Genomic DNA, 27,907 nt, shown 5'->3' with positions numbered 1-27,907 from the left:
AGATTGCATAATCATAGGCATACACAATCATATGCATGTATGAAATCACACACATCCAAATACATTGAAACATTCACATACAGAATAAATGAGCCAATATTCATTACAAGACAGCCTTTGCCTAGAGAGTAAAAAACCTATGTCCCATTTTTGTTTTGTTTCATTTCAATTTGGCCTTTTGACTTTCTAAAATAAACTTTCCATCAAACAGGAGAATTATGACAAAGGACTGCCTTATACAGGTAAAATTCTTTATCACAGTTATGGTTATACATTGGTTGAATAGCCACCTACATTGATGGTTATTCCATTATTTAAGATATCAGAAGAATTCAGAAAATTGCTGTTGACCTTATTGGCCCAATAGTCCCGTTCTTTAGAAAAACTGCATCAAAAATTATTACAATGTATCTAAATTGCAGAAATAGATTTTGGTACTGAATTCTAAAATATGAAGAAGATCTGCAAAAAAAAATGTGATTTGATTTTTCAATATTGCTTCCAAGCTATGGACAATTTATTATTTCTAGTTTATGTTACAATCAAAATTAGAATCTTTATAGTCACTATATATATATATATATATATATATATTATATATATATATGAATATATTTGCTACAAAGTATAGCTGGTCACCTTATTCTTTAACTTGAAATATTATTTGAATTCTTTCAGTCTGAAATATTGAACAAGGAAACAGTGAACATGCCCAGAGTAATAATCTTACAAATATACTGAAGAGTTAGAGATAAGCGCCTGAAGAACCAAATGACAAGCTCCCTTTATTTGGCACTATTTACTCAGGCCCAGTGAAGAGGAGCCGTACATTCTGCATCTGAGAAGTGTCAGCAGGTCATCAAGCCAAATCCTGGCTTGAAGTTCCATGGCTATTTGCAATACAGACTTGTTCCAAGGGTCACAGAGGCTGAGCTTAGCTTTTCATTTGGTGCCAGGATATATCAATAAATTTAAGAAGAGTGCACCGCACCCAGAAACCTTTGTGAGCTGTGGTGCAACAGAAACTGTTTGCCTAAACCAAAAGAATGGCTGCATTGACAGAAACTATTTGTATGGATCTCAAGTGTGAGAAACAGCTTGTCTATAGAACTGGGTTTGTTTCCCTAAAAAAAGAATCCCAATGCATATTTGTTTTCTGGCCATAGCTCGGTGATTGTCAGAAACAGGAAAACAAGCTTTGACAGGTTGATGGGTACACTGAAAAAATAACAACAAAGTGTGATAAAGCAGCGACTAACCTAGTGGCCTAGAGATCAGATATTGTGGTAGCAATGACAGCCTGAGGCCAGTGTGTTTTCCTAAGGCTTAGAGAAGTGAATCCAAAACTGGTTGCTCCTGCCACTTGTCTGATGTCTGGAACAATATAGGGCAGGAAAGGGCCAGAGAGAGTTTCAGAAAGACACTGCCAACAAGAGTTAAGGGAAGGGCATCTCCTAATTGTCATAGAGCAGCCAGTTTTCAAAGACTCCAGATATTAAAGGGCTTTGCTGTAGATACTGTTGATTCTACGTATCTTGTTAGGAGATGCTGTAGAGAAGTAGAAGAGTCAGGGCACCATATGCAGAAACAGCTCTTAAGTGGCTATCCTTACAAAATACTTCAGACATATAGATAGAATAGTTCATTTACATTTATCTGTGCACGCAGATGACCAGTAAAACAGAATATGTTTGTCAATCATGTATGAAGATGTGAATTTGGTGTCAACATACCATATATACAAACAGAGATTTGATAAATTGTGGTATAAAGGTGAATTAAGAATTGTAATGCAAAAAAAATGAATGTAACAACTCTACTATTGTCATGTATGTAAAAAGTAATTTTAAAAAAAGACTTGCAAAGAGTCTTTGTAGCAATTGAAGTTAATCTGGTTTCTATATTTTGTATAGGCTCAATGACTGTGCAGGCTAAGGAATGGTTTATCTTCAATGACAGATAAGTGTTTGAGTACACAGAATATAGTTATGCTAGTTGAAGATCATGGAATAAGCCAGATTGCGTTTAGAGAATGATTAGATTCAGCCTTTGTGACTTTGTGTTATTGTTGTGATCTTCTATGGGTGAAATATAGCCACCACTACTGGTAATGTGCCTGGCCATACTTCTATACTGAATGTGTGATGACACTTGATGGTGCAGTTGTTTGTTTATTGTCTGTAAAACTTAAATACATATTTCCAGTACCACCTGAAACTCATACATAATTAGCTGACATTTTAACAACAGTTTCTGTTTATAGGAAAAGACTATACATTATAGTTTCACTGAATTATCATGAATCGCTATTTTTAACCTCCTAGAAAGCTAGAATGAGCTTTTATCGGGAGAATAAAGTCACAATCCAATCATATTGTGTCTCCCAAGTTCAGAATAAAAGTTCAAGTATAGATTTTGATATTTAAGAAATCACTCTTATAATGATCTCTCTGCAATTTCCTACATGGACTTGTGAATCACTAAAATCTTTAAATATCATAGAATATTTAGACAAAGAAATTGGGAATCACACCTAATTCTTAGAGATTTTAAAAAATTAAGGAAGATAATGCCAAAGTATTTAGAATAGTGCCTAATATCATAAGTGTCTGAGAAATGTACCTATAATGATTATGATTATCATATTTTGATAAAGGTTTTTTTCCTAGAAATTATTTTCAAATGCATAACTCTCTTATGAGGATGCTACCCAATCAATGTTTGTACCATTGGCAAATTTATTACATTAAGAACGTAGAGTGGAACTGGGAAAAAATACAGATCTAATCATAAGACAGGGTGACTAGAACATGCTTCCAGCACAGTGAAAACAATAGGGTCTTGGCAAATACATGGTACAACATGATTTATGAAGAAAGCCCTTAAAAATGAAAGTGATAAATGCGGAGGACCAAACAAACTCGTCCACTAGATCTTTCATTGGTTGTACATAGTGGAGCTCTCTTACTGTAGGTTGAAGGCACAAAATAAATCCAGTGCAAAGAAGACAACCACCGATTTTTACAACTTAGAGCTTCCCATTTTTTTTTTTCATCTGTTTGTTCATTAATACATACTACAGTGGCACAGTTTCTCAAACATGCATCCTTTCATTGTTGTCATCTCTATAGAATATGCATGGGCGTGTTGGATATCACTTTAAAATCCTTTAACTGAGCCTGGCATCCCTCCATAGCCCTATAAGCTCCATTTTTCCCTTTGTTTAAAGCAAAAAAAAAAAAAGAAAAGAAAAGAAAAAGAAAATATTAGACCGAAGTACTCTTGAGATGTCCAGATAGCATCAGATCGATGATAATACTTTGCAAATTGTGAAGCGCTGCTGATGTTTCAACCCTGCAGAATCAAATGGTCATCAACCTACTGCCCTCCTCTAGAATAAGAAGTGTCATAGAAACAGGCAGATTTGATATCAGGTTTAGACATTAACATTTAGTGATTTGTGACCTTGGACAAGTTATTTAAAATCTCTTTGAATCATAATTATGTAACATTTTAAATGAATGCAGTTATATATTTGTATCTCTACATATATGTATGTATTTGTAAACATGTATATATATACACACACATACATATAGAGAGAAAATTGAATTTAACTCAATTTCACTAAATTGAATTAAATTTAACTAAATTAATTTAACTAAATTGAGCTCAATTAATTTAACTCAACTAGAGGTTTTCCCTAGCAAAAAATATTCACAGGTATCAGGAAAATTCAGTGCGCTCACACACATGCACGTGCATAAATACATAGTATGTGTTCTGGTGGCATGGACTAGAATATAAATAATTATTCAGTAATTAGAAGGGATGTTATGGACATTTTTGAGATTGTCTCAATAGGTAGCATACATTTGCAAAACTGGATTCAATTGAAATGATTTGACTGAAAACACAGTAAAAAAAAAAAGAAAATATGGTTATTTTTTAATGGGAGTCTAACAATTGGCACCCAAAAAATCTCCAGACTTTCTGATTAAAAAAACAACATGAATGAAGAAGAATCTCCCTTTTTTAAAAGAGAGGATTGCTTGATTGCTCCCCAATGATGAAAGTATGTCTCCAGGTGGTGATGGTAACAGTGCAGGGGAAGTACAGACTGTAAAGGAAGGTTGCACAGGGTGACGATGGCCCAAGAGGTCTGTTAAGGTTTGGATATGAGGTGTCCCCAAAAGGGCCCACTGGCAATGGAGGAATGTACAGAGGCAATAGATGTGTGACTGAAGGAAGTTGGCCACAAGTGGTGTGCCAGTGGGGTTTGTATTTTGCATTTGGCTCCTTGCAGTCAGCAGTCTCTCTCTTTCTCTCTTTCCTGGTGTCCACAAGCTTAACAATGTTTGGCTGTAATACCCTTTACCCTTTAGCCATAGTGTTCTGCCTCACCTCAGGTCCAAGTCACAGCAATGAAAAACTGAGTAACATAGGTCTAAGGATGTGCCCTCTCTCCACACTCACAACTTAGAAGCTTCCAATAACTTCTGACCCTGCAGCCATATATCTAAGCATACCAGGTTACATCAGAATTTCTGCAGCAGCTTTGGCCTCTTTTGAAAGTATCAAAATAATTTTAAAAAAAACCTATTGATGAATATAAAACATTACGCTAGAAAAATAATGAAGAATATTAATCTTATAATATATATCTTGCCCCAATATAATGGGAAACAGGGAGCAGTAAAACTGTAAAAGCAGCAGTATAAATGCTTTATGTAGTTAGGAAGAACAAGCCATATGTTATTGTAAACCAACTCTTAAAATAAAATGCAGAAATGTCTGCAAGATAACAATGTGGGTTATCAAGCTATTCAAGAGTATGGACAATACATGTTTTTGGATAGGAGAAAAACAAGTCAGTACCAAAGGATTGACTTCATCTCCCTAGTTGTATAGAAATGGACAAATACAACCTGAATTTCTTCAGGGTAAAATATGAGTTTGAGACAAAGACACTGAAATTAACTAAAGAATAAAACAGAAAAGAAAACATGGAGTCCAACCCTCAAGATTATATTTCTTGTCCATGCACTGTATCAATTTATATTTTTGTGAGTTTTAACATTATATTTTCTACATTAGCTTCTAAGCCTTAGAGCCAGACTGTGTTAGTATTATTCATAGAAATATGTACATAGGCTACAATATGAACATCACTTCCAACAAATTTAACAAAATATTATTTTGAAAGAGAAACACTGGTTATCAAATTCCATTCTGAAGACTAAGTTTAAACAGCTAAACATACATTGTAAAAAAAATAAATAAGTCTTTTTTTTCCATAGATTTAAAAATACATTAGTGGTCCCTGGTAGCTTTTGTTATCTTTAGCACCCCACTAGTGTAAATGATATGGAGGGATTATTATGATAATGTTAAATTAAAAAGAGGTGAATATTTTTAAAAGTGTTAAAAAAGTAAGATCTCTGCCTGATTTGGTGCCCTTTCTTAAAAATAGAGCTATATCAAAGTTGTGGGCAAACAGGTATCACTGTAAACATGAGATAATTTATGCTTAAAAAATTTATGCTTGAGATACTACTGTATCTCAAGATTTTCCCAAATTCCGTATCATTAAGGAGAATAATGACATTAGTGCAGAGAAAGTGCTTCTGGTTGCATTTTCAATGTACTATTCTCCAAACACTTCATTATTATTTTAACTTCAAAGGGAACACATTCTGAACAAAATTAATACATGCTAAGGGAACCACCATATGCCTAGAAAAACTCATCTAAGCTGTAAGTAAAATTAATAAATTAGTGATTTGGCATTCTATATTTCATTGAGAAAAGGAAATTAGCATAACAAACATAAATAGTAATAATTCCATATAATAAAACATTTTGAAGGAAATTGAAATGGGCAAGCTTGGCAATTATAACTTTGATTTTACATTTTCTTAAACTTGTCCTTGTGCTTTGTTTGACTTCATCAGTCACCTAGAATATGCTCTAATAAATCCGAAGTTCAACAATAATCTCACTCAAATATAGGAGAATTTATTTCACTTGTGATAAAATGAGGCACATTGGAATTAAAAAGAAAAAAATTCAAATGTTTAGCTTTATATATTTACTTGTTATTATTAATTCACTAACATATTACATATCTAGTATTTTAAATAGGAAAAAATTATGGATCAAGTTTAAATTTCTTATTGTATTGTAACATATCATTTGATGTCTTCAGTAAGTTTTCAACAATAGAAAACAAATTTTGTCAGAAAACATATAAATTTTAAAATTTGAGAAAATTCAATGATGTTTCTATATTTCATTGATAATTGTGGCTTTGTTTATAGTAGAATATTTGATTTAAAGCAAATGTGCCTTGAAAAGGGATCTCAAATCAGATTGCTAATTAATAATATCTCTGCTTTGCATGAAAAAGGCTTTAGATTAGAACTAAAAAAATCTAGTTATTAATTTGAGTTCTATCATCAACTCCAAGTGATCAGAGCAAGTTTCTAGGGTTTAAAATTTTTTATAAAAGGGAAATTATCTAAGCTGATCAAATCAAAAGGAATCAGAACATGAATTTTTTTTTGAAATTTATTTTCTTAATAAGTAACTGAGTGTCATGTTCAAATCAAAGATTGATTCAAATTAATATTCATTTCAAATTGCTGCTCTGGCAAGTATACTAGAACTAATTTTGATCAAATGGGAGCACTAAATAACTTAAATGTTAGGAGTCTATTAAGAAAAATTTGCATATTATTCTATTAGACGATCTAATTTTTGGTAAAACTTATTTTAACAGTAGAATAACTTGGTCCTTCCTTGGACACTTATTGTGTAAATTCTATGTACCAAGAATAATAACAAGCTCCAGAGAGATGCAGAATGCCCCAGCCATTCAAAATATCCACATTTGCTTGAACCCTGAAATGAAAAGCTTAGATATTGAGAAATAAAACAAATCACAAAGAAGTACAAGTTTGTTTTCCTGTTTCAAATATATGAATTGTTTCAGTGTGTAGCATTGCTGTTTGTTTATTGGAAAGGCATGAACAATTGGGAAATAAATCATCTTTTTTGGCATTTTCCTTTTATCTTTATCCTGTTCAAGTACCTCATTCCAGGCAACACTTACAAAACAACAAATGCCAGTTGGTATTTTGCTATAAAATATCAGATTTTCTTTCAATTCTCAGTATAGAAAATGAGTTTGCCGTCTCAAGAAATATAATTAATTATCACTAAGCTTGTAGTCATTTAAAATAGCTGTATCAAAGAGAGCTTATGACATCCAACTTTTTTGTTTATTATTGTGGAGACTTTTAGCAAGTTTGCAGTTAAATGACCTCTCAGCATCTTGTTAGTAAGATTTTTAAAATAACTTTAATTCAATGAAATAAGAAATAAATTTGTGGATTCAGACAAAAACTTAGCCAACTAGTTTTTAGGTGAACTATATTTTTTTCATTATTCATTTTAAATCACTCAAAATGTTTAAACTTAGAATATATTTTTACCTCATAGTGTTAAGTACTGACATATATAATTCTGAAGGACAAATTTTAACAAATAATAGGCTATGGTACATTTTGCAATGAACTGGTATATTTAATTATAAGTAACATAGATCATGTGTCAGACTCTACACCATTGAATTTGCATGTTTTTCATTGACTTAGCATATCACCCTTGGCTAAGGCCATAAGGGAGGACAAAGAAACAAGATATTTGTAACACTCACAGCTTATTAAAAATATATATTAATCCATGCACAGTTGTGCACACCTGTAATCACAGCAACTCAGGAAACTGGGTCAGGAAGATAACATGTTCTGATCACCCTGGATAACTTAGTAAGACCCAGTTTCAAAATAAAATTAAAAAGGGATGGAGATATAACTAAGTGGCAAAATGCTTGCCTAGTATGTATCAGGCCTTGGGTTCAAGCTCCAGTACTGCAAACCCTTTAATTATATGAGTAAGAAGCATTATGATATTTTGAAGATGAAAAAGCAAGCTAATTTATTTAACTCCTACAAATGTAAATTTTCAAATATGAGTTAAGTCCCAGATTCAAAGAAAAGTATATTTCACACCAAAGCTAGAGCTTATAAGCAGTAAATTATATGGGTTTCAATATCTTTTGCTGCAGTGAAGAGGACATTGCATTTCTGTGTTCAGTTCAGAAATTGGCTCAGATACAAATAAATGACATTTGGCTTAATACCTTCTAAGATAATGGTTTCAAACTCCAACAATAATATACATTCTTTAAAATAGCCAGAGTGACAAAAGCCAATTTTCTGTATTTAAAAAGTACATTAAAAGTGTATTAATGTATTTTGTGGGCTTGTATTGTGGCTCAGTGGTAGAGCACTTGCCTAGCATGTGTGAGGCCCTGGGTTTCATCCTCAGCACCACATATAAATAAGTAAAATAAAGGTATTATGTCCAACTACAACGAAAAATAAATATTTTTAAAAAGTGTTAAAATTTACTTTAAAATGCAATATATATTTGTAGTCCTTAGATGGGAGTCTACTTAATTATGCAGATAAGTTAATCTGAGATTCTTTTCTAATAAGTCTAGTGAAGGTATTGGACTCCTATAGAAAGTCAATACTAAATGCTAAGTTATTTTTAGTATTTTGGTGAATTGACACATACATTAGGTTATCAGAGACAATGTTCAGATCTTTTCTGTCATATCATCACAATGACATCGAAGGCAATTTAAAAATACATTGCTTTCTATTTTTTGTTACATATCACAAAATCTCAAATAGAGTACTTTTGTCCCAACCAGTTTGTAAGGAACGCTAAACAGATTGTAGTTAAGTCTACATGACACTCAAGAAATTCATTGTGTGGAAAGATATGATTTCAAAACAACTCACATCAACAGGCCCACAAAGTAGATGCTTAGCATGTCTAGAGTTGATGTATTGGTATCACTGTGACCAAAATGCCTGACAAGAAGAACTTAAAGGAGGAAATATTAGTTTTATTTCACAATTTCAGAAGATTCAAACCATGGCTGGTCAGTTCCTTTACTCTGAGTAATGGTCAGAACAAGGAAAGCTGCTCACTTCATGGCAGCCAAAGAGTGGGAAAAGACAGGGAGAGGTCTTTTTGAAGATATACCACAGAATTTCACTTTGTTTTAGTTGGCTTTTTGTCGCTGTGGTTAAAATAACTTAAAAGAACAACCTAGAAGAGGTAAAGTTTATTTTGGCTCATGGTATCAGTGGGCCAGTTCTTGGTTGGTCGATTCCACAGCTTTGGTTTCAATATGAGTTAGAACATAATAGTAGAAAGACATGGTGGAGGAAAGCCGCTCAGGAAATAAGAGCCAGAGAGCAGAGAGGGAGAGAGCGGGAGCGAGGGAGGGTAGTGCTCAGCTTACCATGGACAAAGTATAAAACCCAAAGTCATACCCTAGTGGCCTACTTCCTCCACTCATATTCTACTTGCCTGTATACTTACCAGTGTATTAATCTACTGATTAGGTCAGAACTCTTACAAAGTAATCATTTCACTTCTGAATGTTCTTGCATTGTCTCACACATGAGCATTTAGGGGAATACCTCATATCTAAACCATACACATCTTCTCCAACTAGGTCTCATCTCATAGTAAACCATTCTGCTACAAATGGATTAATCCACTGATGAGCTCAGAGCACTCATGACTTAAAAGTTTCCTAAAAGACCAACCTACATGCACATGAGACTTTGGGGGACATTCTCATTCAAAACCAGTACATTTGTTTGCAACAGGATAAATAAAGTCTAAACAGCTGGCCTTGAACTTCTTTGTCCATTGATAAAATGGAAATAGTATCTTCTCCTAAACTGAGGTAAAAGAAAATACATGGAGATCATTAACACAGTTCTTTTTCTCTTTTCCTTTTTTATTCAAGCATTTACTTTCTTTGCAACATCTTCTTCATATTCAGGCTGTGTGCCCTGTTATGGCTAACCTTAGAGGCTCTTTTAACAAAGAAAAATATGGTTAAACTCATGATATTAGATCTCATTTTATTAATATCTAACTAAATAAATGAGTTTTACGTATTTAACATTTGATATTGTTCAAAAATTTGTGGAAACTATAGAACCACAGAAATAAAAGTGTATTTTATTTATAAATGTATGTATTCAGTACATAGCAAAAAAGTAATAAATCTATTGATTTATTAATAGCAAAGATATTATTAATAGATTTATTAATAGATTAATAGATTTGTTAATAGCAAAGATATTCAACAAAGAAAGGTTAGTATATTTTAGAAAATTGGTAATCAAAAAACTTGGCAGTTCAATGCATGAGGAAAAGAATGGGATATCCGAAAAAAAATGGATGAATGGGATCCTTTCTAATGTCAGATAAACTATTTTAGGCTAATAAAAATTGCAACATAATATAATAATATTTTACAACAGAACTTTGGACTATATCCAATCAAGAACTCTAGAAACCAAAAAATAAAAGAGATACATTTAATTATTTTATAAAAGCAAAAAGATTAATAATATAGGCAACATACATAAGAAATACAGTTAACATAAATGTATGCAAAAATTTCAGTAAATTTTAAATTAAATTATAAAAGATTAGTAAAATTTAAAATAGATGCCTGGAGGCTGGGGAAATACAAAGTACAATAACATTTTCTTTTTTTCACTTATGTACCTTAAAAGTTTAAGAAACATCATATACAGATGATATATTAATCATGCATCAGTGAATTTCCACTGCTGTTTGGAATTTAACCTAGAAATATTATACCTGACATTATTGCTATTAATGAAATAAAAAAGTAAGAATCTAAGTATCCTTCAATTGACCTATTATTCAGTATTATATAATTTATTTAAATGTATTTAATTAGAAATTAGCTCTGTTTGACATATGAACATATAAATAAATATCAGTGATATGATATGAGAATGAATATGAGAATCATCTGAAAAAATATATATGTATAAATATAGTGAATAATTAGCATTTATGGATAATTACAGAAAAATACATTGAATGCATTTGTATTTGTGCTAATACAGCTTGTGCATAAGCATGAGGAAGCACAGGAGTATCTTTTGATCAGGACATTAACATTGTGAAGATCAAAAGTAGGGGATAGGAAAGCAAGAGAGGAAACTATTTTTTTTAAAAAATGCTATCTTTATATCATTTCAAAGTTTGCATTGACCTTGCTATTTTTTCCATAGTTTTAAATTAATTATTATGCATTCTTCCCAAAACAACATGTTTACTAAATATCTTTGAGCTTTTCTATAATATACAAGGATCATAAAATATTGTCTTTTATTCTTAAAGAGCTCATATTTGAGCTATAATTTAAATTATAATATGTAGGTAAAAGAGTCAAAAAATGTATCATACCAGGGAGATCAGAAGATAAATTATTTTGGCTCAAGTCAGGAAATACTAAATGTCTTAAAGACTTATACAAGACACAAAAAGAATGGTATTATCTTTGAGATGTTGAAAGATTGGGGAAGCTTTGTGTGAACTTCTGGTTACAAATGGAAAAAAAGCAAAGATACTTACAAAGTAATATCTCAGATAACACCTTCTTCACTATTGAAAACATTTAAAAATTCATAAAACACAGGATCATAAGCAAAGTGCAAAAAGAACTCTTGTACTTTAAATAATAGGAAATATGGTAAGAATAAAAATATAAAAAATAAATAAAAAATTGAGACATGATTCATGGGGTCTGATAACTTTATTCTTTTCCCTCTAGCTCCTGCTAGAAAAAGAGAGACTGTCAATAAAATTCTAATATCTGTCACTTAATATCCTCTCTTTTCCAGAACAATACCTCACAGCATGGGGAACCGTGGGCTATCTCGATAACAAGTTATCACTACACTATTTGAGCTTGTGTGAGATGCTTTGGAAAAGGCTTCAAGGAAACAAGACGTTGAATTGGATATAATCAGACAGCAGGGTAATTTTATGGTAGAATATCTTAATATTCTAATCAAGAAGACAAAGAATGGAGCAAGGCTAATCTTGTCTTTGAAAGTAAAGAGCAATTGTTTTCCATGGAGATATTTGGCTATTTTTCTGCAAGAGATAATGTCCATTCTTTATTTATATTCAGGCCTTGTTAGAGTAGTATTGGCATTGAGTACATGGAACCTATAATTTGCATTGGCTAATACTGACATTCTAAAAATATTAATTTTCCAATCTATGAAAATGGGATATATTTTCATTTACTTGTATACGTGGGATTGTTTCTTAGTTCCACTTTGGAGAGTTTGCTGTTACTAGTACTAGTACTTTTTACATGTTGATATTGTATCCTGAAAATTTACTGATATAATTAGCTATAGCAGGGTTTTGGTGAAATCTTTAGGAATTTTTTTATATCAAATATACTTTGCAAGCAGGGACAATTGTACAATCTTTCTTTCCAATTTGGATGGCTTTATATCTTTCTTTTGCCTAACTTTTCTGGTCAGTATAATCCAGTATTATGCTAAATAGAAGTGGCAAGTGTGGGCTTTCTTGCTTTGTTCAAGATCTTTACCAAAAATATTAGACTTTTCATGACTGAATAATGTTAGTTGTGGGTTTGTCATGTCATGTATTGACTATGTTGAGATACTTTCCGCTTACACTTAATTTATTCAGAGTTTTTATAATTAAAGGATGGTGAATTTTATCCATGGTTTCTACCTCTATTTAGAGAGTGATATAGCTTTTGTTCTTCACACTATTAATGTGGTTGTTGTTATTGATTTTCATACGTTGAACTATTCTTACATCCCACTTGTTCATGATGAATGATCCTTTTAATGTTATGTTAAATTTAGTTTCTTAGTATTTAGCTTACCTGTGTTCATAGAATATATTGACCCATAATTTTATTTTCTATTGTATCCTTGTTTGGCTTGGTGTCAGGAAACTGACGGCCTCATAAAATCCATTTGCAAGTATTCTCTTTTCTTTAATTTCATAGGAAATGTTTAAGAAAGATTGGTATTACTTCTAACTATTTGGGAGAATTTAACAGTAAAACCATCAAGTTCTGAGATGTTCATTGTTGACAGGATTTTATTACTAATTTTGTCCTTATACATTATTAGTCAGTTCAAATTTTATTTCTTACTGATTCAACCTTGTTTATTTCTGTGCATTTAGAAATGCATTCATTTCTTCAATGTTAGCCAATTTGTTGACACAGAGTTATTCACAGTAATCTATTATGATCCTTTGTGACATCAACTGGAATTCATGCCTTTTATTTCTGAATGTACTTATTTAAGTCTTCCCTCTTTCTTCCACAAGCTAAAGTGCTATCAATTTTGCTTATCTTTTTAAGAAACTCTTAAGTTTTGTTGATTTTTTTTCTGTTTTTATAGTATACATTTCATTGATTTCTGTTTTGATTTTTATTTTTTCTTTCTAATAATGTTAAAATTGCTCTTTCTTTTTCTAGTTTCCTGAGTTATTATGTTCCTTATTTGAGGATGATGATGATGATGATGATGATGATGATGATGATGATTTGGTACAGACATATATTGCTATAAACTTCCCTTTTAAAACTGCTTTTAAGCTTTAACTTTGGGTATGCATTTTCATTTGTCTAAGATTTTTTTTATTTTACCCATCAATTTCTTCTTTAATACATATGCATGGTAGCATATTGTTTGATTTCCATTTGTTTGTAAATTTTCTGAAACCTCTTGTTATTGATTTCTCATTCCATAACATCATGATTGACCTGACTTTTAATATATCATCAAATAAAATGGAAATTTGTGAAGAATGTGATTATTTTTCCCCCTTGTGTAGGCGACTTACTTTTTTTCCTTGCCTATCTAGTCATATTACATTCTCTGAATATTCTTAGAGACATATAAACACAATTTTTAGAAAATTTTAACAATGTTATTGCTTTATATCATTGTTTTTGGTGGTGTGATTTTTGTATGCATTTGCAATATTTGTTATATTCATAGTATGTTTATTTATTCAAAGGATAGATTTCAAAATGAAATGAAATTATATTTTTAAAGACAGATGAATAGAGGTGCCATAAAACATGAACAGAAACAGATACACAGGAAAGCAGAGAATACTTTTGATAGTAATGCATGTAAAAATGAAATAGTAGTTGTGGAATAAACTGAAGATTTTCATGTGAAGCTGAAGGATTCAGTCATGGTCAGTTAAATAAAGAGAAATAATCAGAAGTTTTCACATAAAGTAATAGAGCAACTATGTTCTTCAAGAGAATTCATATGTCAGGCATGGTCAGAAAGACTAATCAGGCAAATTTGCTAGTGAGAGACATTTTGGAGCAGCAAGAAAAATTTCAGTTTCTCTCTTCAACAGACATGAAATAGATAATGAGGCTTGCAATGAAAGTATGATAAGGTTTTTTTGTTCTTGATTTTTGCTTTTATTTTCTTTGTTCCTTCTAGCAACTTCCTGACACAAATGCCATATGGAGAATACTGAAACATATGGAAAACATTTAGGTCATACTGGTGATTGACTCAAAACATTTGATGGTGTGATTTCCTCCCTTTCCTTAGCTCAAGATAAAGCAACATAAAATATATTGCAGTTGTAACAAGTTAAACAACCTAGGACAAAGAAATAAAGATAACAGCACCTCAGAAGTTATCTTTGCAGACATAGTTAGCTAGAAAAGAATTAGTGCTAGTGACTTACTGTGCAGGTGGTTTAACCTATGGCTAGAAAACTAAGTGTCATTGTTTATTGCATGTGTTCCATTTGGTGTTTGAAGTTTACTTCAGTATATCAGTAAAGTATTGAAAATTTAGAAAGAAAACCTTTCCATTCTTTCACCTAATACCAAAGCAATGTCTGGAAAATTCTCAAATGCCAAAAATATTTCATAGCTGTCTCATACTTAAGAACCTTAATCCAACTCTAGCCCAGGGATTCAGAAATACGTTTGTTTCAAACAACAATATTTTCTGGTCAGAGAAACTTATAATCTAAAAGTTGTTTTTACAGAACTAAATTACATCTCCTAAATGACTGCTTTACACAGGAGGGGCTGTCCGAAATGAATGGGACTGTTCCAAGTTACATGGAGTTAAGGAAAGCTTTTCATCATTTTGTACTGTCTACTGAATTTAATTTTCAATTTTCAATCTTCCATTTTATCTGCATAAAAATGAATCATTTGATAAAACAGTGAAATAGATTAGGAATTAAAATATTACTTCTTTTAACTTTTTTCTCTAATATGATGTCAATTCTTTAATTATACAACAGACATAATAAACTAAAACTCAATCCTAAAATATGACAGCATGATTGCTTAATACTATATGAATTATTATATAAAAGTGAGAAAAATAATAACTTCCAGTGTTTTTAATAGTATCCTTGATTAAACCAAGGATTTATTTGACTGTCTTAAAGGACTGTAACTGAATTTCTACATGTTACATTGTATAGCCAAGCAATCTTTTAAAAGCAGATTAAGTTGAAATGCTACAAACTTAACCCACACATAGTCCAATAGTATAATTCATTTTTGCTCTTGTCATTCTTAACCCTTCATCAGTGACGTATCACAGTAAATCCCGAACTATTTATAAATAACACTTAAACGACTACTTTTTTTATTTAGAGATTGCTACTAAGGTTAGAATTGGTGATGTTAAGTAGTTCATTTTTATTTGTTTTATTCTTTTGATAAGGTTTTCATGTTATTATCTTTATATTTTTCCTATCTCTTATTACACATTGTACTTTCTAGATATTCATCTAGCATCTTGAGCTGAAAAAATAATTGATATTTAAACAAATATGTAGGAAAAAATCATCAAGTAGGCATTAGAAAGTCAGAGGGAAAAGGCAAGTCTGATGCAAATCACTGTGGTAATAGGTCGAGTACAATCTGATTCTAAATGTACTTCCTAAAGTAAATGAAATAAATTTAGGGTATCATTTCATTTTGTCTCTTCTTTTTTTATATAGATATATTTAATCAATATTACTGGTATACTTTTCCTTTTATGTTACAACTGAATGTCTAACTTACAGCATTGGATTTTCCTTCCTGTTACCTATCATGAAGCAATGAATAAGATACAGTTCTTCCCCGTCAGGAGGAATAGTCTAAGATTGCACTGTCTAATATAGTAGCCCCTATGGCATGTGGCTATTGGGTTCTTGAAAGGTAGCTACAGAAATAAAAGGCGATTTTTTTTTCAATATACTGTGCTAGTCATTTTTTGGTTGCTGTGATCAAAATACCTTTTAAGAGCAAAGAGTAAAAGTTTATTTTTGGTTTATGATTTCAGAGATTCAGTCCTTGGTTGGCAGACTCCATTATAGGGGGACTGACATGAGCTGGACTACTTTGGCTGAAGGCAACAGCAGAGGAAATCTACCCAGCTCAAGGTGGCCAACAAACAAAGAGAAGGTGAGGAAAAGGCTTCAGAGAATATGAACCCTTCTAGGTAACACTCACAGTTACTGAGCTCCTCCAACCGTACCCAACCTGCTTATAGGAATCACCTAGATTCCATTAAAACTAGGATGAACTAATTAGGTTACAGCTTTCATAATCTATTCATAATCTGTTCACCTCTGAATATTTTGGTGTTAACACAGGAGCTTTTGGAAGGACACCTCATGACCAAACTCTAACAAATACCTAGCAGAGTTTAAAGAAGAAATAAAAATAGGAAATGCTTATTGATGTGTATACTTATCAACTGTTTTGGTATATATTATTAAATATCATAATCATTAAATTGTATTCTATCTTTTTAAATTTTTTAAACTGGTACCAGAAAATGTAAAACTTACATGTGTAGCTTTCCTTATATTCTTTTTGGACTGCACTGGTCAGTAGAACCATGACATAGGGTAGTGACTAATGGAGATATATGTTCTAAATAAGCATTTGAAATATTAGATTGATAATAAGATGTCAACTGGGAATTTTTAGAATTTATCTATCATTAATTCTGATGTCTCTGAGGTATATATGCAAGAAACTCTTAATAGTAGTGCCTTACATTAAAAGCAACAAGCAGGCTCAGTAACTAACAATAATATCAAGTATGGCGAGGATTTGACAGGGAGAAGGGTAGGGGAAGGATGTTTTTATGGAGTAACTGTTAAAAGTATAAAATTGGGCAGTGTTTCTCCTTCATCTCCACATTACAGAATGGGGATCCCCTCACTCCTGCCACATTTTAAGGCAAATACAAGAGGAATCAAGGGAACATTTTTGAAGATGCGGACTGTTGGTAGAGGAGAATCTCATATCTTACTGCCTGAGAGGATATGGACTGAGCTCTTAAAACTCTTCAGCTTTTCCAGGGCAGTCACCAGAATAGAGTCAAGAGGACTCTTTGGAGAACTTTACAAACACAAATAGGAGGTAGGGCTTAGAGACCTATAATGACTCTTGCAGCCAGCAAAGAAAGAGAGGAGAGCATTATGTGAGCAAGATGCATTCCTGTGATTGGTGGGGCAAGATTATATGAGTGCTCAAAGGCCAAGGAGAAACCACAAGGCAGCCAGAACTGACAGAGTAAAAGGACTCAACCAAAAAGGAACACAGATTAGAACAAAGGGGTCCCAGAAAAAAAGGAATTGTATGGATTTTCATAAGGTAACTGCTGTAAGGTGACCTATAGAAAATCAACCATTTGACTACTTTCATACAGGAGACAGTGAAAGGCAGGGGATTTCAAAAGAGCCCAGTAATACTACAACACAGAAGAGCAAGCATTAAAATATCTGCTTAGGAAAAGAGGTTTCATCAGCTAATATTCAATTATAGTTATTGACTCAACAGAGAGATGTTTTCCTTTGTTTTTCTCCTAATGGTTCACTAGTTTAGTTCTGCATTAATTAGAGGCTGGAGGAGAGGGGCTAAGGAGAGAAAATGAACAAAGTGGGTCAAAATTGATCACAACATCCCTCCTTACTGCTTGTCCTGAAATAGCAGATCAAGCTTGAGTTGGGGTTCAAAGAGAATACTGGAAATGAATGTGAGAATAAGATTTTGCTTAAATATTAATTTCCCCAAATAAGTGCTTTTTAAATATCTGAATATAAGGACATTATTATTGAATATAACCAATATGCCAGTTATAGTTTGAGGATTTAGTCTCTAAGAAAACAAGTTTGAAATAAGTGACCAGAAGAAATGAAATTGTTCCTCTATCAGAATTAATTTTTCAACCTATTCAGTGTCTGTAATATATAAAATATGGGGAATAATAAAAGAAGACTTAGAAGAGCAATCCCCCTAAGATTTTGAAACTTCTCCCTATATATATTTACTTTTCATACTATAAAAGAAAAGATATTATTACGAATACTACCTCTAAATGCTTAGAGGTAGTATATATTATAACTGCTATGGCGTCATAGAAGTTATGAATTCTCACTCTTTTTAAAGGATGAAAACCTGCCATTTGTGATAAAATGTATGGAATTGTAGGTCATTATATGAAGTGAATTAATTCAGGTACAGAAAGGTAAGGAATGCATGATGTCAGTCATATGTAGCATCTAAAAAAGTTGATCTCATAGAAGCTGAGAGTAGAATGGTGGTTGCTACAGGCTAGGGAAGTAGAGAGAATGAACAGAAAGAGAGAAACTGATTAACGGGTACTAAGTTACAAATGGATTGAAGAAAATAGTTCCAGTGTTCTAGTACACAGTAGAGAAATATATTTTTTAAAAGAAGTGATCAATATTTAAGGAGGTCAATATGTTTACACTGACTTCATCTTTGTGTGTGTGTGTGTGTGTGTGTGTGTGTGTGTATCCTGATTATTTTTTTACAAAATCTTCCAATTCTAGCTTAAACCCCATTCTGGACACTTCTCTTTCATATATATATATACATACATACACACACATATACACATAAACATATAATTGAAACATAAGATGGTAAACTATAAATTGTGACATTTTTATTTATAAGATTAAAATAAATATAAATAATTACATAGGGACCTGTTTTATCTGTACTACAATTTATATTCCAAAACTAACTTAACTCAACAACTTTTTAGACATATATTTATGCTGATGAGGCTCTTCTATAGGAGTTTGAGATATGAAAGGTGAGTTTGAGTGTGTGCAGAGAAATAAAGCAAGAATAAGCTACTGGTGGCTTAGATAAGACTAAAATGAACTTATCAAGAAAGAAGAACTAGCCAGGTATGGTAGTATACACCTCTAGTCCCAGCTATTCAGAATACTAAGGTGGAGGATTTCTTGAGCTCAGGAGTTTGAAAACAGCCTGGGCAACAAGAGAGACCTGATCTAAAACAAGAGAAGAAAAAATTAAAATAAAAGAGAAGAAATAAGAACTAGTCTTATTCTAAGAGAAACTAAGAGTACAACTCACTAAATCTTGAAAGGACATAGAAAATCCTTGCTTAGTGTAGATCTCAAGGCCCACATATCCAACAGAAATTGTGACAACAGAGGGGCATTACCCTAATGGTAGTAGCTATTTATATCTTGTTAAGGAAGGCCCTCAGAGTGATATGCAAGATTTACTAGAGGCAGAATCCAGTTCTACATGAAAAATGAAATTACATGGGGATGGGATAGCATGACTTCCAGCTTTTTCTGGATTTTCTGTAGCTTGATATACAGTGAATACTTCTCAGTTTCTTTCATGTTTATACATTAAAGTATTTATACACCATGTGGGTTTTGGCACTTGGCTTCTCTGACTCAAGAGTATTCTGTAAAATTCACCCAAGGTTATTGATTAGTTGTAGGCATTTGATTCTGATTTATGAATAGTAGTCCATTGTGCCAATATACTGTAGTTTAATTGTATACTCTTCTCTTAATGGGCATCTGAGTAATATCTAGTTTGAAGCAATTACCTATAGCATTCAGTCTCATGTCTTTTGTTATACATATGGCGCATGCATAAGATATATATATATATATATATCTTATACATATATATTTCAGGATGGAATTGCTTCATCATTGAAATAAACAACTCAACTTTAGCAAATACTAATTAATGCTTTCTAAAAGCATTGTAATAATTTTTACATCCAAACAGTGTAGGAATATTCTATTGGCTCCATATCTTCCTCGAAGTTCACATCTTGTATTTTCATCTTTTTCCGTTTTAGCCATTTCGGTGATTATCACATTAGAAGTCTTGCTTTGAATTTCTTATTTGCTAATGAAATTGGACTGGACTCTTTTTCATATCTTTATTGGTCATTGGTATATTTTTATTACAGTGTCTTCAAATTATCTGCTAGTTTTTATTGGATTGATCATGTTTTTTCTTTGTTAATTATTCTCATAAATTCTAGATATAAATTACTTTAAGGGTGTATGTGTATCTCTTGTCCTGTGTAATTAATACTGACTTTGATTATGAAAGGAATTGTTAATTTTAATATAGTCCAATTTACCATTTTTAAATATATGGTTAGTTATTTGGGGCCCAGTTTAATAAGTCTTTTCTTAATCCACAGTCACAAAGATGTCCATACACCTGTAAATTGCCCTTTTCAACTTATATTGCTGCACCCAGGCATGTTTAAATATCACACAAATTAACTCAGGATGTGAGGCTAATGATTCTGCATGAACTCTACTGTTTTGCATAGAAGAAGCTTCTGATATGTGCTCAGATAAGATAGAGCAGGCTCATGCCTACTCATAGCTGGACTTTCAAACATTGATCTGAGCATTGGAGCTTTGGGCTAAGATATTGAGGCAAAAAAATGAAGTTTATTCAGTATGCTTAATGTCTAATTATGATCTGGTAAGACCTACAAGTGTAATACTGGTAAAATTTGCATGTGATATCAAGGCAATTCTCCAGTTTCTTGATTGGCCCTGATTTCTATAGCATGACATCGAGCTTTTTTGAATTTTCTATAACCTGATGCACAAGTGATTACTGCACATGGATATAATGGCCTCCTTTCTTATTAGATCTCCAGGGGGTTATTCAAATTATCTAGGCAGAAGAATTCAGGGAAGTGTAGACAAATTTGCAATGCTTAATGTATATATGAGTGACTTAGAAACTAAGAAAATCAATGATTGCTTGTTGTAGATTGATTGCTTGACATACTGATAGCATTAAAGGTAATCTATATCTGGATATACAACTCAATTTACCCTGATTATTATTTTTTTTTCAAAATCTTCCAATTCTAGCTTTAACCCCATTCTGGACACTTCTCTTTCCCATAATATTTCCGAAAGTAAGACCATAGGAGATAACCTGACAGTCAAGGCTTAGGGATAACTCATCCTAGCTATCACATTTTTGTCATGAAGAAGTTCATGAAATTTACAATCACTTGATGATAAAAGAACTTGATATATTTCAGGGGACCTAAGAATTTTACAAAATCCAAATTGCAAAGCTCTAATATCAATTCATTTTCCCATGATTAGATGAAAAGGGGGAAAAAAGTGAAAGGAAACGTTCAGCACTTAATGCAAATTCATTACACCTGCATTAGACTCAAAAATCTGTACTTTATAAAGTATAGTAAGTAACACATGGGAGACAATATGTTTTACACATAACCAAGATATGCACATTCTCTATCACCATCAGCTAATACCTCTGTAATTCATCTTTATTTTAAAATGGCATTTAATGATTCAACAGTATTTATAATGAAGAACATCTGCATAATTTCATAAAATGCACATTGCTCACAGATGTTCATGGTCCTTTCTGCAGATGTGAGGTAGTTTGCTTAGTCGTGTCTGGGCTTCCTACTTTATAGTGAGAAGAAAAATGGGAAGCCCAGATGGTTCATATTAATTATGCTGTAAAAAGTGTTGACTGGTTCTTCTCCTTCTCAGCAGGACTTCTATTGATCTCAGTTCTGTGAAATCTGACACAGTGTTTGTGGGTAAGTCCCTCTGTCTCTCTAAGACTCATTTTCCTTATTAATAAAATGATGAAGTCAGTAAAACTATTGCTTTGTAAAGTTTTCATGGGACTTTAGAAGAGATTTGGGAAAGGCTGGGCATGGGAGTGATTAAGACAAGCAGATAGTTCCAGAAGTGTCAGCCCTTTTTCCTTGTGGTTCTAGGAAACTGTGGTTTTGAATAAATGTTATTTTAAAAAACTCTAAGAATAATTACCAAAAATGCCTTCTTACTTTCTAATGTTCATTGAATGCCTACTGTGAAAGGAAAAAAGTACACAGTACCTGTATGATGTGTAACACTCTGGCTTAATGCTAGTCAAGACTGGGATTTGATAATGAATAGTATTTAACTAGCTTTAAAGAGAAAAACAAAACCTCATTTTGGGAGGTCACTTCATCAATAAGAAAAAAGGGATAATAATGACTGGTAACGTACATGGTTGCTGTGAATAAATGAAACAATCTCTGTGGAATATTTAGTATAGATGGTAGCATAAAATAGACAGTCAAGAAATATAACCAATGCTCTTTCAATGTTAATCTTACATAATACACACTTGATCAAATGTAGCAATAATATCAAAGTGAAATTGACTGTGTTCTTCATTATACTATTTTTAAAATTTTAGAAGTTAATTGTAATTCATCTTTATTTAAAATGGCATTTAATGATTCATCAATATTTATAAAGAAGAACATCTATATAATTTCAAATAATGAAACAATTTAGCAAAATACTGTCTCAAAATAAAAATTTTTAGGGATGTGGATGAAACTCTGTGGCAAAATATCCCTGGGTTCAATCCCCAATACCAAAACACAACAATAGAAAGAATCTTTCCTTGCCCCTTCTTAGCATCTATTGTTGACAGCAATCCTTGACACTCCTTGGCTTATAGCTTTCTGCATTCATCTTTCCCTCTGTGCATGCTTGCATCTCCATATTCTTCTATTTTCTCTTTTAAATATACCAGTCATTGGATTCAAGGTCCACTCATATCTGGTTGAACTCACCTTAACTTGATTACATGTTCAAAGACCCTGCTCTCAAATGTCACCAGTAAACATCAGGACAAAACCCCATTGGATAACCTTCTGGAAACTGAATTCAAGATAAGAAGGAACAATATAATGATTAAAGGGGCATGGAGAAGAAATAGCTAGGAACTCAAGAAATGTTTTTCAAAAAGTAAATCTCTATATACATCTCTCTATATATGTCTGTGAAGTTAGAAAGCTATATTCTGTATTCTGTCATGTATCATGTCTCCTATAAATCCAGACTAAATCCATGAAAAATTAGCTTCTTAAAAGATTGGGTCAAGGGGCTAGGGATGTGGCTCAAGTGATAGCGCGCTTGTCTGGCATGCATGCGGCCCGGGTTCCATCCTCAGCACCATATACAAACAAAGATGTTGTGTCCGCCAAAAACTAAAAAACAAATATTAAAAAAATTCTCTCTCTCTCTCTCTCTCTCTCTCTCTCTCTCTCTCTCTCTCTCTCTCAAAAAATAAAAACAAAGAATGGGTCAGATTTGTTTTTGTTAATAGAAAGAAAGAGAAAATAAGTAGCAAAAGAAGGACCCTAAGGACAATTAATCTTATGTGCTTCCAGGTTAAAAAAAAAAAATCTTCACATTTTTACTTTAAAGAACAAAAGTCAGTTTTTTCTCACTTTTATGTGCTTTTATAGCATGTTATATGATAAAAAATCAGTAAAAATAAAATCTTCATCAAAGCTGTTAAACTTGTACAGAACAGAAGCAAGGTGGGGAAAGAGGAAAAGGAAAGGTTAACATGGAAAGAAGGGAAATTATAGAGAATGAAACTAGCAAAAAAACCCTCAGAATTATTAAAGAAAAACTTGAGATTTTTCATAAGCGCTATAATGTACCATATTTTAAATAATGCTAATCTATTTAAAATCTATTTAATTTTTGTTTAGAATTAAACAGGCCTCTTTCTTTTTTTTTTTTTTCTTTTCTTCTCTTTTTTTTCCCTGTGTGATCCCTAGAGCTAGGAGAAGAAGAAGGAAGAGGAGGAAGAGGTAGAGGGGGAAGAAGAGAAAAGTTTTAAGACAATAGTTGTCATTTATCATAACTCATGGAGAAATATTTCCAATTATTACCCAAAGAATGGAGGAGGACTTGAAACAGACTGACCCCTTTTTATAAGCGTGTCATGTAAGAATTTCACTGTCATTATTATTGCTGTTATAGAAACTATAGTATTGGTAATCTGTTAGCAAGTAGACTATTTAAATATATGTTGTGTACATGCCATGAAAGAAAGGGAGAAATAGTATATTCTAACCAGAAATGGATCTAATGTGGAAATCATCCTAGCTGAAGTCAGAAATTTACCTGTGATCAAAAAGCTGATCCTTACCTTTCTAAAAAACGATTCCTTTGAGTAATGGTGACTCTTCAATGTCCATTGAAAGCCCTCTCGTTTACTCTTAAATCAATTTATAACTTGTGCTTTGAGTGGTTTTGTTTTCTAGTTACTTTCAATAGATAAAACTATTTATAGTATATACTTCTAAACCATTTCTTCTATAAATATATTATTAAATATGAAAGATTGTATTGATCTGTCAAGACATTACACCCAATTTTAAGAAATAGTACTTTTAAAATTGACCAAAGAGCCAGGAACAGTGCCATATACCTATAATCTCAACATCTCAGGAGACTGAGGCCAAAGAATAGCAAGTTCAAAGCCAGCTTCAGCAACTTACCAAGGCCCTAAGCAACTTAGTGAGGCCTTAAATAACTTAGTGAAACCCTGTTGTAAAACGAAAACAACAACAACAACAACAACAACAACAACAAAAAACAGGTTGGGGTGGAAGTGCTAGGGACCTGCTCAGTGGTTGAATGCCTTTGGGTTCAATCCCCAGTACCAAACAAACAAAAAAAATATTTCAAAAAATCATCCAAAGAATAAGATTTTTATGTGCTCGTTGGGCTTTCCATCAATTAATTGTTAGCCAGTGCAAAAGCTACACTCCAGGAAAGTTGTTAGGGCTCCGGTGTGGATATTTATTACCTGACTCTTCTAGTTTATTTCATTGGGTCAACACATGAATACTGTGTTAGTTAGCATTTTGTTTCAGTGACAAATACCTGGAAAAGACAATTTGGAGTAGGAAAGCTTTATTTTGGCTCATGGTTTCATTCCATTGTCAGCTGATTTCTTTGGTTTGTCCTGAGATAAGGCACAGCATTATAGTGGAAGAACATGGCAAAGGAAATCTGCTCAGTTCATGGCAGGCAGGAAGCAGAGAGAGGCCAAGGAGGAGACATACTCTTCCAGGGAATGTCTATAGAGACCTACTTCCTCCAACCATGCTCATTACCTCAAATTTCCACCACCTCCCAATAGTTCATTCAACCACCAATTGATTAATCCACTGATGAGGTCAGAGTTCTCAGGAACCGATTATTTCCTAAAAGCCCCAAACACTCCTGCATTGGGGACACATGAGCCTTTGGGGGACATTTCACATCCAAACTGTAACACTAACATAAACCATGTTCATTGTATGCTATGTTTTAACATAATAAACATTTGTATTTATTCTTCAACATTTTCCACATTCGTTCATAGTCATATTATTTCTTTATCAGGTAATAATAATAATAATAGCATCTGATGCATATTGAGTACATATCTATGCAAGGCAATGTTCTATGGCTTTTATACACATTAATTTCCCACTACAGCTCTATGAGTAAGGTGCTATGGTTACCTTTATTTTAGGGTTAACAAAAATGTGACCCAGAATACTAAGTAACTTGTACAAAGTCACACAGTGAATGGAAAATGAGGATAAAATTCAAATGGGGATGCACAAAGCCAAAAGCCTGCAATCTATCACTGCAAAGTACCAACTTCATGGTACAAGCCTAACAGATACTGAAAGTGATTGTTAATAAGCCAAATCTCTAAGAATTACATTGTGATCTCATAAAAAGTAACATCACATATTATGATTTTCCTCCTAACAAATACATTTCCACTGTTTTGGGCTATTTTATTTTTCCTTCTTCCTTTTTGGGGAGTGGGGGCGGATTACAATGTACATTCTCACTGAGAAAAAAAAAATGATTGTTTTTCAATTTAAAATGTATTTCCTCCCTTTTCCAAGCTTAAAGTATACTAGAAATGTATTCTTAAATAGAATTTTTAGAGGTGAACCTGTAAGCTTCTGTAACTTTCCACAGAGAACAATCAGATTAAAATATGATCTTCTCCTCTGCCTTTTATTATAAATCTGAACAACTTATAAACTTTCTAAAATTGTGTGATCTCTCTGGGGGTCACACTAAAATTTAGAGAGGAACAGAATTTCCCCATTTAGAAAATAAAAACATAGTAGGCCAGTTAATTTTAAATTTTATATATATAAACAATGAATTGTATCATGTTACATTTTTTCTTGCAATCCTGAAGAGGAGACACAGAATCAATGAAATTTGGGAATATTTATCAGCTAAAAATGGGTTGCCAGAGGTCAGTACAGCTTTAGAACGTAGGCCACATGAAACAGTGCCATGGCTTGCCATATCCTGATAGGATACTGACTAAGCCTCAGGCCAGTCCGGCAACACCTGGTGATTAGCTTTGAAAAAAGTTGAAACATCATTGAACCCTAGCTATGGGATCAAAAATGTAATTATTTGGAGACAAATACATGTTCAGAACAGCTCATATTATTAGAATGAATAATTCGCAACATATTTTAGATCTCATAGTTTATTAAACTGCTTCTAAAATAATTAATATATTTGACAACAATACTTTTTTTTTTTTTAGTGATGGAAGAACATCTGAGATTGTGACAAGCTCCTTAGTATATAGAAAAGATCATGATTGTCAAGACTATTTCATCTTACTCATTCAGTTTATAGCTAACATTCAATGGTTTCTCTAAATTATTATTCAAAATATATTTTAAGAATATTTGATCATAAGTGACATTATATTTGTTAATTAGATAAAGTTTACCATTCCACAAACTGGACACTGTGGGGCATGCCTATAATCCCACTGGCTCAGAAGGGGGCTGAGGCAGGAGGATTACAAGATCAAAGCTAGCCTCAGAAATTTAGCAAAGTCCTAAGCAACTTAGTTAGACCCTGTCTCAAAATAAAAAAAAAAAACATAAATTAAAAGGTGTTAGGATGTAGTTCAGTGGTTAAATGCCTCTGGATTCAATCCCTCATACAAGAAAAAGAGAGAGAGAGAGAGAAGGAGAGAGAGAGAGAGAGAGAGAGAGAGAGAGAGAGAGAGAGAGAGAGAGAGAGAGAGAGAGAAGGAGGAGGAGGAGGAGGAGGAAGAAGAGGAGGAGGAGGAGGAGGAGGAAGAGGAGGAGGAGGAGGAGGAGGAGGAGGAGGAGGAAGAGGAGGGAAGGAAATCCCACAATACACAATGTAAGTATATCTTGAAAAATTACATTGTACATCAAACAATAAAAAGGTCATTTGTTTGGATACATACCAAAGACTAATTCAGACTGCGTCAACAGTTGAGGGCCTGTTATAGCTAATAATGTTCTGATAACTAGATAGAGGAAAATAGTAGGCAAAATTTTAGCATATATCAACTTATATGCTGTAAGTTTTCCTATAAATTATCTGAATGTAGCCTATTTCAAGCTCCCAAAAGCATCTTGCAAAATTTCTAAATATTTAATAAACAGTTCTCGTGAGACTAAGTGTATAGCTCCAGTTCATGTCCACATGTCACATTTCAAATCAGAGGAAACAGTCCACAGCTTTTATTAAAAGTAATTGTTAATATCTGTTTAAATGTCTATTATGACCAATTATAAACTCTTTGAAATCTGGGACAGATCTTATTCTTCCTTGTATCCATAATGTTTCATATCCCTGGAATATAGTAGATGACAAATAAAATAAAGCTTTGCAGAAGTGAGTATTAAAAAATCCCTAAGGTGTTTAGAAA

At 32.6% G+C, this 27,907-nt stretch overlaps 1 long non-coding RNA gene across 2 annotated transcripts in view; it reads left to right on the top strand.

The window, feature by feature from the left end:
* Nucleotides 1-27,204, top strand: part of LOC144375860 (uncharacterized) — a 138,405-nt gene extending 111,201 nt beyond the window's left edge. Inside the window, exons 2-5 of one of the 2 annotated variants that reach the window (XR_013435711.1) lie at nucleotides 16,317-16,438; nucleotides 21,868-21,914; nucleotides 23,949-24,117; nucleotides 26,756-27,204. This is a non-coding gene — a long non-coding RNA (uncharacterized LOC144375860). Of the gene's footprint in view, nucleotides 1-16,316; nucleotides 16,439-21,864; nucleotides 21,915-23,948; nucleotides 24,118-26,755 lie in introns of both variants that reach the window. The other variant, XR_013435712.1, reaches the window with a different exon arrangement.
* Nucleotides 27,205-27,907: the final 703 nt, after the last annotated feature.

This window comes from Ictidomys tridecemlineatus, chromosome 3, assembly GCF_052094955.1.
Source record: "Ictidomys tridecemlineatus isolate mIctTri1 chromosome 3, mIctTri1.hap1, whole genome shotgun sequence".
Lineage (NCBI taxonomy): Eukaryota > Metazoa > Chordata > Mammalia > Rodentia > Sciuridae > Ictidomys > Ictidomys tridecemlineatus.
Note: the sequence above shows the minus strand (reverse complement) of the source record. Positions and strands in the feature narration are given on the sequence as shown.